This window comes from Epinephelus fuscoguttatus, linkage group LG21, assembly GCF_011397635.1.
Source record: "Epinephelus fuscoguttatus linkage group LG21, E.fuscoguttatus.final_Chr_v1".
Lineage (NCBI taxonomy): Eukaryota > Metazoa > Chordata > Actinopteri > Perciformes > Serranidae > Epinephelus > Epinephelus fuscoguttatus.
In genome coordinates, this window is record NC_064772.1 from 39,610,640 (window position 1) to 39,624,892 (window position 14,253).

At 43.1% G+C, this 14,253-nt stretch overlaps 1 pseudogene; it reads right to left on the reverse strand.

Annotated features, from left to right (window-relative positions):
• Nucleotides 1–12,574, reverse strand: part of LOC125881641 (protein NLRC3-like) — a 59,883-nt pseudogene extending 47,309 nt beyond the window's left edge.
• Nucleotides 12,575–14,253: the final 1,679 nt, after the last annotated feature.

Here is a 14,253-nt window from a genome sequence, read left to right on the forward strand (position 1 = left end):
AGTATGAGGTGATGCACTGTCTGCAGAACCAGTGTCCACAGCTGGTAGAGACTGGATCCTTCAGGACGTCCTGACTCAAAGCACAGCAGGACAGCTGCTCCTCCACACTAACATCACTCCTCTTCTTTCTCTTCTCTCTGTGGACACAAAGACATGTCTTTTTAAATACAAATCTTTCATGGGTTATTGTAGCAGAACATTTTACCATCACTGTCTGGATGATGAGATAGCAGACAGCTGCCACAACACTCAGGGCCCCATTTTAATCATGGAGGTGCAACAACCAGCACAAACTGGAAGGTGTTGGTCTCACAGAGTCCACCTGCTGTTTTGCTTCATGAACTGTATTCAAACTGAATCTGGACCAGTGGTGACTATACCTCAGGAAATTCATCAAGTCTTTGGATGAACTGAAATTTTGGATGATCCAGCTCCAGAAGATCAAGTTCAAAAAGCCTTTAAATGAATGAAATCAGGAAAGGCTCCTGGGTCAGATGGTTGTTCTGTTGAATATGAGGTAGAAGAACTATGTTGACATACTGGCACCTACTTTAATACAGGTTTATTCAGAGCTCATGGAAACAGGTCAGTTTCTCCTACACTCAATCAAGCAGTAATTTCAGTTATCCTCAACACAAGAAAGGACCTGCTTGACCCAACCAGCTGCAGGCCTGTAAGTCTGACAGGTGCTGATCACATGATATTAATGAAGATATTGGCTGTGTGCCTGGAGGACATTCTGCTCAACGATATACAACCACATCAGGTTGGATTTATAAGTGGGAGCTCGTCCTTTGATAACCTCAGATGATTGCTTCACTTGATGTGGTTAAATGAAGACTTTTGATCAGGTGGAGTTACGTCCTCTGGACTCTTTGGGATTCTGTGCTCATTCCAGTGGTGATAAGTATTCATTGACGTCCTTTTATTTCATGACTGAACTGTAATAACAATATAAATGGAAAAATATCGACAACAAAAGTTACGGCAGAATTTGCAGATAAACTACCGCACACTTTCTAACTTGTGAAAGAAAGAAATGTATTGAGACGTTTCAGTACAAGACCTTCATCAGGCCAACAGTGGCAGTTCCTCTGCACATTGTGTCCTACTCGTCTCTCTCCTACACTCCTGGTTTCAAACAGATGTGCAAAGTGTCCCTCTGTTCTTTTTGTTTTTAAAGATTTGTTTTTATTAACATATTCATTATTACAGCATGTTTGTTGTACACAACATCAAGCACTTCCAGCCTGTGAAATGGAGAACAAGAAAAAATAAATGTTTTTTGAATCTGTCCGTTTCCAAGGAAAATAAAAGGCGCACCTATCCACAAAAATACATGCCGACAAACCTTCAATCAAAAAATGATAGTAATACAAAAGAGAGAACAGACAATGAGAAGGACATCTATAGTTCCTAACATCAAGGGTACATCACCAGATGTATATGTAACTAGAATAATGACAGTGACATAATTCAGATACTCCAAAGGGCACACGCCCAGTTGTGCAAACCCACAAACACACCAGGCATCAACAGGATTGTAACAAAAACAACAATAACAAAACATCAACATCAACAACAACAAAAAATACAGTAATTTTCCCCATCCCACCCCCTCCCTTGTATGGTCCTCAATTTCCTTCCGTTTGCATACCTACACAGTCTATGTACATGCACCCATCTGTACACGTTTATAGATCTACACTCTACTCACTACATCCATGAGGGAGTTCTAATAAAACTATCTATGTGCTACAGAGGGTTAAGTTGAAGTGGGTCCAGTAAGAGTCGCATCACTGTGGTCAACTAAGTCCTGAGAAGGCAGAATGTCGATGAAGGGGCCCCAGATTTTCTGAAAGGTTGCAGGCTTCTTTCTCACATTATACAACATCTTTTCAGGCGTGCAGTAAGACACAAGCTCATTAATCCAGTGTCTTAGTGATGGTGAATCTTCAGATTTCCAGTTATTTAGAATACATTTTTTCACTGCAGTCATTTTGGTTCCTGCTCAATTTGACTTCCTATTATCTTTGAAGTTAAAGCAATAACACGTTTCCAAAATTCTTCTGTCACTGGGCAATTCCAAAGCATATGTAAGACATCACCATCTGTCACTTTACATCTCTGACACCTGGAAGAAATGTTGTTGTCCATCTTATGTAACCTGTAAGGGGTGTAGTATGTTCTATTAATAGATGATGCCATTCCATCATAAACAGGTAGATTATCATTGATGATACCAAATATAGAAGATGTTAGTCCTTTGTCTCTAATTTACAGTGGAGACAGTAGAGACAGTGGAGACAGTGGAGACAGTGGAGAAAGTAGACACAGTGGAGACAGTGGAGACAGTAGAGACAGAGGAGACAGTGGAGACAGTAGAGACAGTAAAGACAGTGGAGAAAGTAGACACAGTGGAGACAGTGGAGACAGTAGAGACAGTAGAGAAATTGGAGACAGGAGAGAAAGTAGAGACAGTGGAGACAGCGTAGACAGCGGAGACAGCGGAGACAGGAGAGACAGTAGAGACATTGAAGACAGTGGAGACAGTAGAGACAGTGGAGACAGTAAAGACAGTGGAGACAGAGGAGACAGTGGAGACAGTAGAGACAGTAGAGACAGTAAAGACAGTGGAGAAAGTAGACACAGTGGAGACAGTGGAGACAGTAGAGACAGTAGAGAAATTGGAGACAGGAGAGAAAGTAGAGACAATGGAGACAGCGTAGACAGCGTAGACAGCGTAGACAGCGGAGACAGTGGAGACAGGAGAGACAGTGGAGACAGTAGAGACAGTGGAGACAGGAGAGACAGTGGAGACAGTAGAGACAGTAGAGACAGATGAGACAGTAGAGACAGTGGAGACAGTAGAGACAGTAGAGACAGTGGAGACAATGGAGACAGTGGAGACAGTGGAGACAGTAGAGACAGTAAAGACAGTGGAGAAAGTAGACACAGTGGAGACAGTGGAGACAGTAGAGACAGAGGAGACAGTGGAGACAGTAGAGACAGTAAAGACAGTGGAGAAAGTAGACACAGTGGAGACAGTGGAGACAGTAGAGACAGTAGAGAAATTGGAGACAGGAGAGAAAGTAGAGACAGTGGAGACAGCGTAGACAGCGTAGACAGCGGAGACAGCGGAGACAGGAGAGACAGTAGAGACATTGAAGACAGTAAAGACAGTGGAGACAATGGAGACAGTAGAGACAGTGGAGACAGAGGAGACAGTAGAGACAGTAGAGAAAGTAGAGACAGTAGAGAAAGTAGAGACAGTAAAGACAGTGGAGACAGTAGACACAGTGGAGACAGTGGAGACAGTAGAGACAGTAGAGACAGTGGAGACAGATGAGACAGTAGAGACAGTGGAGACAGTAGAGACAGTAGAGACAGTGGAGACAATTGAGACAGTGGAGACAGTGGAGACAGTGGAGACAGAAGATACAGTAGAGACAGTAGAGAAAGTAGACAAAGAGGAGAAAGTAGAGACAGTGGAGACAGTAGAGACAATAGAGACAGTAGAGACAGTGGAGACAGTGGAGAAAGTAGACACAGTGGAGACAGTAGAGACAATAGAGAAATTGGAGACAGTAGAGAAAGTAGAGACAGTGGAGACAGCAGAGACAATGGAGACAGCGGAGACAGGAGAGACAGTAGAGACAGTGGAGACAGTGGAGACAGTAGAGACGGTGGAGACAGTACAGACAGTAGAGACAGTGGAGACAGTAGAGACAGTGGAGACAGTGGAGAAAGTAGAGACAGTGGAGACAGTACAGACAGTAGAGACAGTGGAGACAGTAGAGACAGTGGAGACAGTGGAGAAAGTAGAGACAGTGGAGACAGTGGAGACAATAGAGACAGTGGAGACAGTGGAGACAGTGGAGACAATAGAGACAGTGGAGACAGTAGAGACAGTAGAGACATTGGAGACAGTAGAGAAAGTAGAGACAGCGGAGACAGCACCGACAGCACAGACAGTACAGACAGTGGAGACAGTGGAGACAGTAGAGTCAGTAAAGACAGTGGAGACAGTGGAGTCAGTGGAGACAGTGGAGACAGTAGAGAAATTGGAGACAGTAGAGAAAGTAGAGACAGTGGAGACAGTGGAGAAAGCGGAGACAGCGGATACAGCGGAGACAGTGGAGACAGTGGAGACAGTGGAGAAAGTGGAGACAGTGGAGACAGTAGAGACAGTAGAGACAGTGGAGACAGTAAAGACAGTAAAGACAGTGGAGACAGTAGAGACAGTGGAGACAGTGGAGACAGTAAAGACAGTGGAGACAGTAGAGAAAGTAGAGACAATGGAGACAGCGGAGACAGTGGAGACAGTAGAGACAGTGGAGACAGCGGAGACAGTAGAGACAGTCGAGACAGTAGAGACAATAGAGAAAGTAGAGACAGTGGAGACAGTGGAGACAGTAGAGACAGTAGAGACAGTAGAGAAAGTGGAGACAGTGGAGACAGGAGAGACAGTAGAGAAAGTAGAGACAGTGGAGACAGTAGAGACAGTGGAGACAGTGGAGACAGTAGAGACAGTAGAGACAGTAGAGAAAGTAGAGACAGTATAGACAGTAGAGACAGTGGAGACAGTAGAGACAGTGGAGACAGTGGAGACAGTAGAGACAGTGGAGACAGTAGAGACAGTAGAGACAGTGGAGACAGTAGAGACAGTGGAGACAGTGGAGACAGTAGAGACAGTGGAGACAGTGGAGACAGTGTCTTACTTTGTCTCTGTGGGTCCTGGTTTATTACTGAAGACTGGAGGACGATCTTTGGACCGGTCACTCTTCATACTGAATACTGAATACTCCAGACTCTGCTCTGGTCTCCTCTTCCTTCACATGACTCATCTTCACCAGTCTGAGAGGTAAAGAGACAGTAGATACAGTGGAGACAGTAGAGACAGTGGAGACAGTAGAGACAGTAGAGACAGTGGAGACAGTAGAGAAAGTGGAGACAGTGGAGACAGTGGAGACAGTGGAGACAGCGGAGACAGTAGACACACACAGTGTCATCAAACCCAGTCAGAGCTCTGCTTCTTCTTCAATACGCAGCTCCTGATATAAATATGACATTTAGTGAAATTCAAACCAACAGCAAACATTGATGGAGAGAATCAAACCATCAGCCCTAACCAGTGCAGGTCATAAAGCAAAGGAGAACATTTGGCAGCATGTTATTCAGCAGCAGTGAGCTCACACTGACACAAGTAGAGATAATTCCACTCAACTTTCCTCCACATGAGTCATGTCAACGTTTTTGTCTGAGAGGAGCTGAAAAGGAACATTTAGACGTGAATGTATAAAATGCAAAATAACATTCAGCCACTTGATCCAAGCAACACTGCTTCTGTACAAACCACACACTCAACCATCATGTCACAGTGACTGTTGCCATGGAAACACAGCTCTGAGATCAGACTAAAGCTGAGGCTGGGCTAACTGTATTAGTTCGTCAAATGGGTCCATGTGAGTGCAAAACTAAGACTGTGGAGTCCATGAACCAGTCTGAGACCTTCTCACTGTGAGGAAATGTGTCTGCACTTATTTACATCAAGCTCTTCATCAGCTCCTCTTCATCACCAGCAGGTGGCAGCACAGTCTAAAACAGGAAGTTTGAATGTGGCTCCATCAGCAGAGCAGGCCATCCATTTAGTCTTTGGACACATCTTCCTGTTTAGTGTTTTCAGAGCCGTGACCTCTCCTGAGAGCTGATGATCTAAAACACTGCAGAAATAATGAACAGCAGGTTTTGTTCAACTTTGTATCTACGGATGACTCAAAGTGTTGACTTCATTCTGACTCTACAGTCCACAGAGACACAACTGACTCACAGACAGTCAAATAACAAGAACCACCCTGTTTTCAGCCTCTTGCTCTGCTCACCTGAAATGGAGTCCACAAAATACTTTAGCTTTCAGAGATGCTCCTCGCTTCCTCACCTACTGGAAATATTGCAATCCATCATCTGGTTCACTTCCTCATTACACACACCAGTCACAGCACCAGTGTTGCTCACTGATGAGTTAGGGGGACACTTTCTGTTTCAGTCAGTTGCCACAGCTAAGACGCCATCTTTGCACACAGGCACGACACTGCTGATCTCTGACGAACATTATAAGAAGCCTCCTGAGAGAAACAAATCTTTGTTTGTCTCGTTATCCAGATAACAAAGTTTGTTATCTACAGATCATGAAATAATTAACTCTTCATGTCGTTCTTCAGGCCGTTCTCAGCTTCCACACACACATCAGTTCCAAAGAAATCAGAGTTCAGACGGTGTGACGTCATGGCTGCAGATCTGGTGACAAGTTTGGGGGGACACAATCAGTTGTGTTGTTTTTTAATTGCACGCGTGCAGATCATGCCCACAGAGCGCTTGAGACTGGCAGCATATTTCAGGATTTCATAGAGGCTCATCACCAAGTCATTCAAAAAGCACTCACAGAGAATCATGTGCTCACCTTTACTGTTTGTTTCTCTGAACCAGCCAATAGTACATGGAGCCAGCCATCACCCTCCTCTTCACTGCTTCACTGTTAGTTAATGCTTCTTCTAGTTTCAGGGTCTCAGGCATGTTATGTCCACTCACGTTCTCATCTCTCGCCTCTCACAGATTCCCAGTTCTCCTCATCATCTTCCCTTTCTCCCAGTATATGGGACTACTGTATACATCAGTGGATATGGATGATTATCAGAACATGAGCCCTGAACTGAGCTTGGTTAAACTAACTGATCATGTTTTTACAGAGCCAGAAATGCTAGTGTTAGAACAAGAGCACAATAAACACTTACAAGTTACACAAGTTGACTGCTACAGACACATTTATTTAAATAAATTCATTTCATTTTTATTTATAAAATGTTTGTTCCACCAATTTTCATTTATTTTAGAACTGGGAATGTGGAGTCGAAAATACTCTGTTCAATCAATTTCAGTCATTTAGGCTATTTAGAATTGGGGGGGGGGGGGCAATTTGTGTTTTTCAGAAATCAGGGGGGACATGTCCCCCCGTCCCCCCCGGGATCTGCACCCATGTCAACTCCTGGCCAGTTGAGTGTGACACACACTCTACTGGCATTTAAATAGCCTAAATGACTGAAATTGAACAAACGTATTTTCCGACTCCACATTCCCAGTTCTAAAATAAATGAAAATTGTGGAACAAACATTTTTATAAATAAAAATGAAATGAATTTATTTAAATAAATGTGTCTGTGTTGGGTCAACTTGTGTAACTTGTAAGTGTTTATTGTGCTCTTGTTCTAACACTAGCATTTCTGGCTCTGTAAAAACATGATCAGTTAGTTTAACCAAGCTCAGTTCAGGGCTCATGTTCTGATAATCATCCATATCCTCTGATGTATACAGTAGTCCCATATACTGGGAGAAAGGGAAGATGATGAGGAGAACTGGGAATCTGTGAGAGGCGAGAGATGAGAACGTGAGTGGACATAACATGCCTGAGATCCTGAAACTAGAAGAAGCATTAACTAACAGTGAAGCAGTGAAGAGGAGGGTGATGGCTGGCTCCATGTACTATTGGCTGGTTCAGAGAAACAAACAGTAAAGGTGAGCACATGATTCTCTGTGAGTGCTTTTTGAATGACTTGGTGATGAGCCTCTATGAAATCCTGAAATATGCTGCCAGTCAAGCGCTCTGTGGGCGCAATTAAAAACAACACAACTGATTGTGTCCCCCCAAACTTGTCACCAGATCTGCAGCCATGTTTGTGTGTGTGTGTGAGAGAGAGAGTGATATCATTTTAGTGATAAAATAAAACAATACAATGTACAATTACAATAAATTAATATGTTAATATTATAATCACAGTGGGGTGGCACAACTTCACCCCAACCCCACCATTTTAGCAAACTTGTATCATGCAGCAGTTCAGAGCTAGCATCATGCTAACAGTATAACCTCATGTTGTAGCTTACTAAAGCACTAACTCAGTGAACTCAAACGTACCTCACCCTTCCTCCCCACCTCGGCCATGCTTGTTAAAAAAGGAGGCGTGTTTTTACAGAGCCAGAAATGCTAGTGTTAGAACAAGAGCACAATAAACACTTACAAGTTACACAAGTTGACCTAACACAGTCACATTTATTTAAAATCATCTTTAAAGGAATAAATATCCCAGTAACAAAATATTTTGTCCTTATCACATCACATGTTTGATCATGTCCATGTACAGTTAGGAGCCTTGTTTGTTTCCATCTGCCATTTTGCACAACATTCATTTATTTTAGAACTGGGAATGTGGAGTCGGAAAATACGTTTGTTCAATTTCAGTCATTTAGGCTATTTAGAATTGGGGGGGGACAATTTGTGTTTTTCAGAAATCTCCCCCATCCCACCCGGGATCTGCACCCATGTGTGACGTCACTCTGAGTCGATCCAGATATTCCATCATCATCATTATCATCATCATCATCATCATCATCAGGTCCCTTTACAGTGAGGTGGACAGCAGCCTTCCTGAAGACAAACACACCTCCACACTCCGACTGTTCACAGTGAAACACTGACATTTAGTTATTTGTTTGACAGCTGGATGTAGTGGGAGAGACTTTAGGACCTGGTGGAGTTCAGGGCGCATTCAGCCCCGCCCACATGTAACAACACGTTTAAAGAGAAGGGTCCAGAAAAGAGTTGCACAATATGCAAATACATAAATAAGTCCATTGTGATGGCAGCATGAGTCACGATTTTAGTGAGAATGGTAAATGTAGCTTTCATGCTCACTGAAAAAATATATAAAAATGATGATGATGTCATTTTTGCAGGGGACGGTACCAAACCAGCGTGTTCCCTTATGTCTGGAATATGATTTGTAGGCCGCGGCTTCTCTCTGATGCCACAATGCTTCATTTGTGACGGTGTGTTGTGACACATTTTATCTTTATCAAACATATTGCACTTGCTCAGCTCAGTGGCCTGGTGGTAGAGTGTCCGCCCTGAGACTGGGAGGTCGTGGGTTCGATCCCCGGTCGGGTCATACCAAAGACTATAAAAATTGGACCCATTGCCTCCCTGCTTGGCACTCAGCTTCAGGGGTTGGAATTGGGGGTTAGATCACCACATGATTCCCGAGCGCGGCACCGCTGCTGCTCACCGCTCCCTCAGGGGATGGGTCAAATGCGGAGAACAAATTTCACACACTCAGGTGTGTGACAATCAGTGGAACTTTACCTTTACATTGCAATATGGATCATTTTATCTTACTGTTTCTGCTTAATAGTTCCTAAAAATGCTCCATTTAAAATCTGTTTCTATGTATTTTCCACCTGCTATGGTCTATTTGTCCTCCTCAACCACCGTAGTAGCGTCGTGTACTAGTGGGCGTGTTGTAGAGGGTCTGGACTGGGGCTTCACAGTCACTCAGAATCTATGACCTGTGTTAGCCTAACTGCTGAATATATATTTAGACTAAATCTATTTATAAACACACATATATTTAATGTTGATATTTATGGACAGCAGAATGTGGAGGTTTTGTTTTATGACATGAAGAAGTGAATAAGGCTCAAACTTGACATGATGGGGTCATTTAAGGTCAAACATGTGATGTGGAACGAGATGAGCTGAGTTTTAGTGTCATTTCTGACTGTAGTTATTGATGAGTGTCACAATGATTACCATCAATCATCTTCTACTGTGTGGCCCCACATCAGGGGCCCAGAATGAGCTCCAGCCCTCACATGGATTATGTCACTGCTGATAAGTCAACATTAGAAAACCTGTGTGGATGTTTCAGTACTTACACACACACACTCAGGCCTCATGGATCAACATCCTGATACACACTGATTTATGAATGAATCTGATGTATGAGAGTCACTGATTGGCTCTTTGATCAGCCTTCAAACTATCAGCTCTTCTCTTTATAATCTGCGCTGCTTAAAGTGGAGACAGCCAGTTAAGTGCGTATGAGGAGGTTTTATAGCAGCGGTGCTGTCGGGAAACACTGACCAGCTTTCACTAAATCAAAACAACTCAGTCAGGCTAATTAACAGTCCCAGTTTGCACCCTGCAGCTCTGACAGCGTTCTGGGATCAAGGTGTTAAGATAATGGAAACCGTACACGAGTGTCAACATTTTCTAAAAGCAGTAAATGTGACCCTTGAACTGTCCCTGGACCCTGATCCAGTGAGGCTGCTACATATATATTTACAATACTTGTCTGAGCCCACAAACAGCAGCAGTGAAGAGTTTGTGAGGTCGACCAAATGGAATGAATAAAAGACACAGAAGGAATCAAAGCTCTCTGTTTGAGTCTCTTACTGTGTGTCTGAAGGTTCATGACTGAAGTGTGGACGAGGATCTTTGGAGCTCTTCGTAGACAGACTGCAGATGTCCTCCTCTTCCTCCACATCACTTCTGGGAAAACAGTTGATACAACAGTTGCTGTTATTGCAGACGTCTGAACCAACGTCCTGTTTGTGGGACTGATAAAGCTGAGCTGTGAACATGTTACACATGATTGTCTCTGAGAGGAAACTAAAGCAGTGTGAACCTGAAGAGCTGAGCCCTCTCTGAAGCTGCTGGACTGTTGAACACATTTCAAACTTTAATGGACATGACTGTATGAACTCTTGTGGTGACTCCACACGCTGAACCTCGGCTGTGTTTCTGCTGCTTTTAACTGAGAGTGAACGAACAAGTGGCTCCATGACAACTGGAACCAAGTTTGTGCTTGTAGCAGTTTTGGAGCGGCCACAGAGAGCCCAGGTGAAAGCACAACTTCTGCTGGTGAATCTTGAGAAAGAAATGTGACTTTCTAAACTTCAACACTGAGTGTCCTCAGTTCCCAAACACTTAGTGAGTGTCCTTCAAATAAAGGTGATGATGTCACAAAGTGGGAAACAGGGTGTCCCAACAACCTGCTGCACAATGAGTGTAGATTTACAAGAAACAATAAAGTTTTTTTTGGACTTTATCTCTAATGTGTGTGAACAAAGTGCAGCGACTGATATTTGCTTCAGATGCTGTTGATAACAAGTAAAGAGCTGTCAGGAAGGAAGTGGGGAGGTCGAGCCGCACACACACAACAAGTCATTTCCTGAAATCGTCTTCATGTTGAGACAAGAACAACAAGCGCAAGAAAAAAAGCAGGTTTCAGCGTCCTGCTCAACAAAGTGTGTGTGTCCAAAGAGGATTTGTTTGCTGTGTGTCTTTAGTTGTTGGGAGAATATTTGGACTAAATTGACTGTCTAAAATTCAGTCTAAGGCACAATTCCAATCCGATCCCTTACAGACTCACTGACTTAGAGGCGCGTTCATGTGAAGTGCGCGAGTGTGTGAGGGCTGTCCCATTGTCAAATCGTCAAGTCAGTGAGTCAGTGAGTGAGCCCTTTATGCCCTCTTACCGTAGGTCAGCATCGATGCGGACTTACGGTAAGGAAATTACCCACAGTTCATAGCGTTGTGACGTCAAATACAGGGGTTGCCCTCAGAACACCGGAGGTAACACGGTCGGCAGATATGCAAACGGTAACGTTATGGAAGGAGAGCGAAAAAACAGATAGATAAACAATGAAACATTACATTAACAAGGATTTAAGATGGTACATAAACACACATGAAGTCAGAGGAATACCAGTGGTTATATTCCACACACAAAGAATATATATCTATATATATAGATATAGATAGATATCTATATATCTATCTATCTATTGATCTATCTATATATATATCTATCGATATATATATAGAATATATATCTATATATATCTATCGATATATATCGATATATATTCTTTGTGTGTGGAATATATGATGACAGTAACGGATAAATGATCACGCCCAGAGCCGCCAGTGTCAACAACATTTTGTAGAGAGGGGGATAAGTGCTGTCCCATTCCTATTTGTAGCATCCGGAGCCCTTTCAGACTCTCACACTGAATCACTTACAGCTGACGTCAGTTAAGTCAGTGAGGGTTCAGGGCTTGAGTCTTTAGGGGCCGGATTGGAATTGGGCCTATGTCTCTCTCTCTCTCACACACACACTTTCAAATCACAAGAAGAAGAATGTTGATCTACACCAGGCGTAGGCAACCTGTGGCTCCGGAGCCACATGTGGCTCTTTAGCCCATGTCCAGTGGCTCCTTGAGCCTTTGAGAAAAGAAGTCTATGGAAATTCCTTCTATGAATCCAAATGTTGCTGAACCTCGATAGCAGTGGCTGGTTAGCTATGGATGCCAAATCCAAAAAAGTAAATTGAATAAAATAGAGAATGTAGTAGTGCATGGACAAATTTGTTTGCTCTCACTGCCAGCTCTGCAAAATTTAAGTACCAGATAATTATTAATAGTGCCCTGCACAGTGTCCACCTTGTGGTAAAACATATTAACAAATGCTTATTTAGACCATAAGTATATGCTAATTTAGACTTAATAGGCTATTTACTTTGATTATAAGGCTCAAACATGTTTTGCGGCTCCACACAGATTTTTTCAAATTATTTTTGGTCAAAAATGGCTCTTTTAATGACAAAGGTTGCAGACCCCTGATCTACACTCACCTGTTTTCTTCTTTCTGCTCTGTGAACCGACTGACTGAGCACTTCCTCATTCATTCACTTCCTTATTCATTCACTTCCTCATGCCCCCCCCCCCCCCCCCCCGACTCAGTGATGCCCCCCTGTGGTGTCAGCAGACATCTTCCTGTTGGTGTCACACATCTGGACATATACTGTATATATAACACTGCAGGTGTGTCACTCACATGATGAGAGGAACACATAGTGAGCTTTCTATAATCATGAAGGAAGAGCAGAGAACTTTTGATGCACTAAGCTGACCTCAGATCAGATGCAGTTTATAGGGTCTCTTTGATTTGACTGTATGTGGATGAGACTGTAGCTGCACAGGCAGAGCAACACAAACCCTCCGAGTGTCTGCAGAGAGTTTCCTCACAGAAACACAAACCATGTGACTTCCACTCACCACTTTAACAATGAAACTAATCAGACTCCAGTTAACAGGAAGACTGTTCAGGTCACAACTTTCAAAATAAAAGCACAGCCTCAGACCAGACCCTCCCCACTCTGTCTGTGCTCACCGTCACAGCTGGTGCGGCCTCAGTCCTCTCTCTGGTCACACTACAGCCTACACAGTTTTGTCTTTACTTTGACGTGGCGCTGCAGTGCGGTTATGAAGCGCCTCGCTTTCAGATGAACTTAAAACTGGAGAAGAACATGAGATGTTTCTGTTTCTGCTGTAGACGATGTTATAGATGTTTTCTATATTCCTATATTTTCTATATTTCTATATGATGAACAGGCTGCAGGTAGTGATGGCCAAATGAAGCCTCATGAAGCATTTTCTTTATTTTCTGAGCCCACTAGATGGCGCTCATGGTTTAAAGAGAGAGCCTCAAAGAATGGCAATTCAGTGTGCTTTCAACCTTTTGTTGAACAAAAAGAGCCATCTAGTGGGCTCAGAAAATAAAGAAAATGCTTCATGAGGCTTCATTTGGCCATCACTAGCTACAGGTAAAACTTAAGCAGCTCAGATTAGCTGAAAAAAAAAGAAATGTGTAAAAATCTGTTTTTAAAGTGAAAGAGCTGTAAAGTTTGTGCAGTTTGTTGGTCAACTGAAACATTCAGCATCAAAATCAGGCAACAGTCAACCTATACAGCTATTGTTCCTTTTCTTTCGACCTTTTTCTCCTGAATACCCCTGGAGATTTCTGTCACCCCAATAAAACATATTAAAGACAAAATGGTCCAAAGCCAAAAGTCCTCCAGCCTGAAAAAGCCGAGCTGTATTATCAGGTATTTGTTTCTTGTTTTTCTATAAAAATGTAAAAGGATGTGAAAAATGATCATCCAGTTTCTCTTTAAGTATCAGTGTCCAGTTGGATAAACTCCCTTAAGTTTCAAACTTAACTTTGTCCCTTAAACAAAGTATTTCCCTCAGCTAAGGGGTTCATTAAGGAGCGCTGCATGAAACCTCTCAGGTTATCTCCTTACCTGAGTGTTTCGACTAAGGCTGTTACGGTAGTTACTGTCATAATACAGCACGTGTACACTTCAGTAACCATGGTTACGCCTTACTCACAGTGTTAGCTGGGGTTGGCTGATCGGACAAATGTCTCTGCTATCAGCGACTGGCTGAGAACATCAGCTGTTGTTTTGCAGCTGAATTTTGTTCATCTAATGTTGCTGATTCAATGATCTGCCTCTAGAGAAGAAGTGAGAGCTGCTCAGCAGGCAGCAGCTGGACAGTGCAGGAAAACAGCGTGTA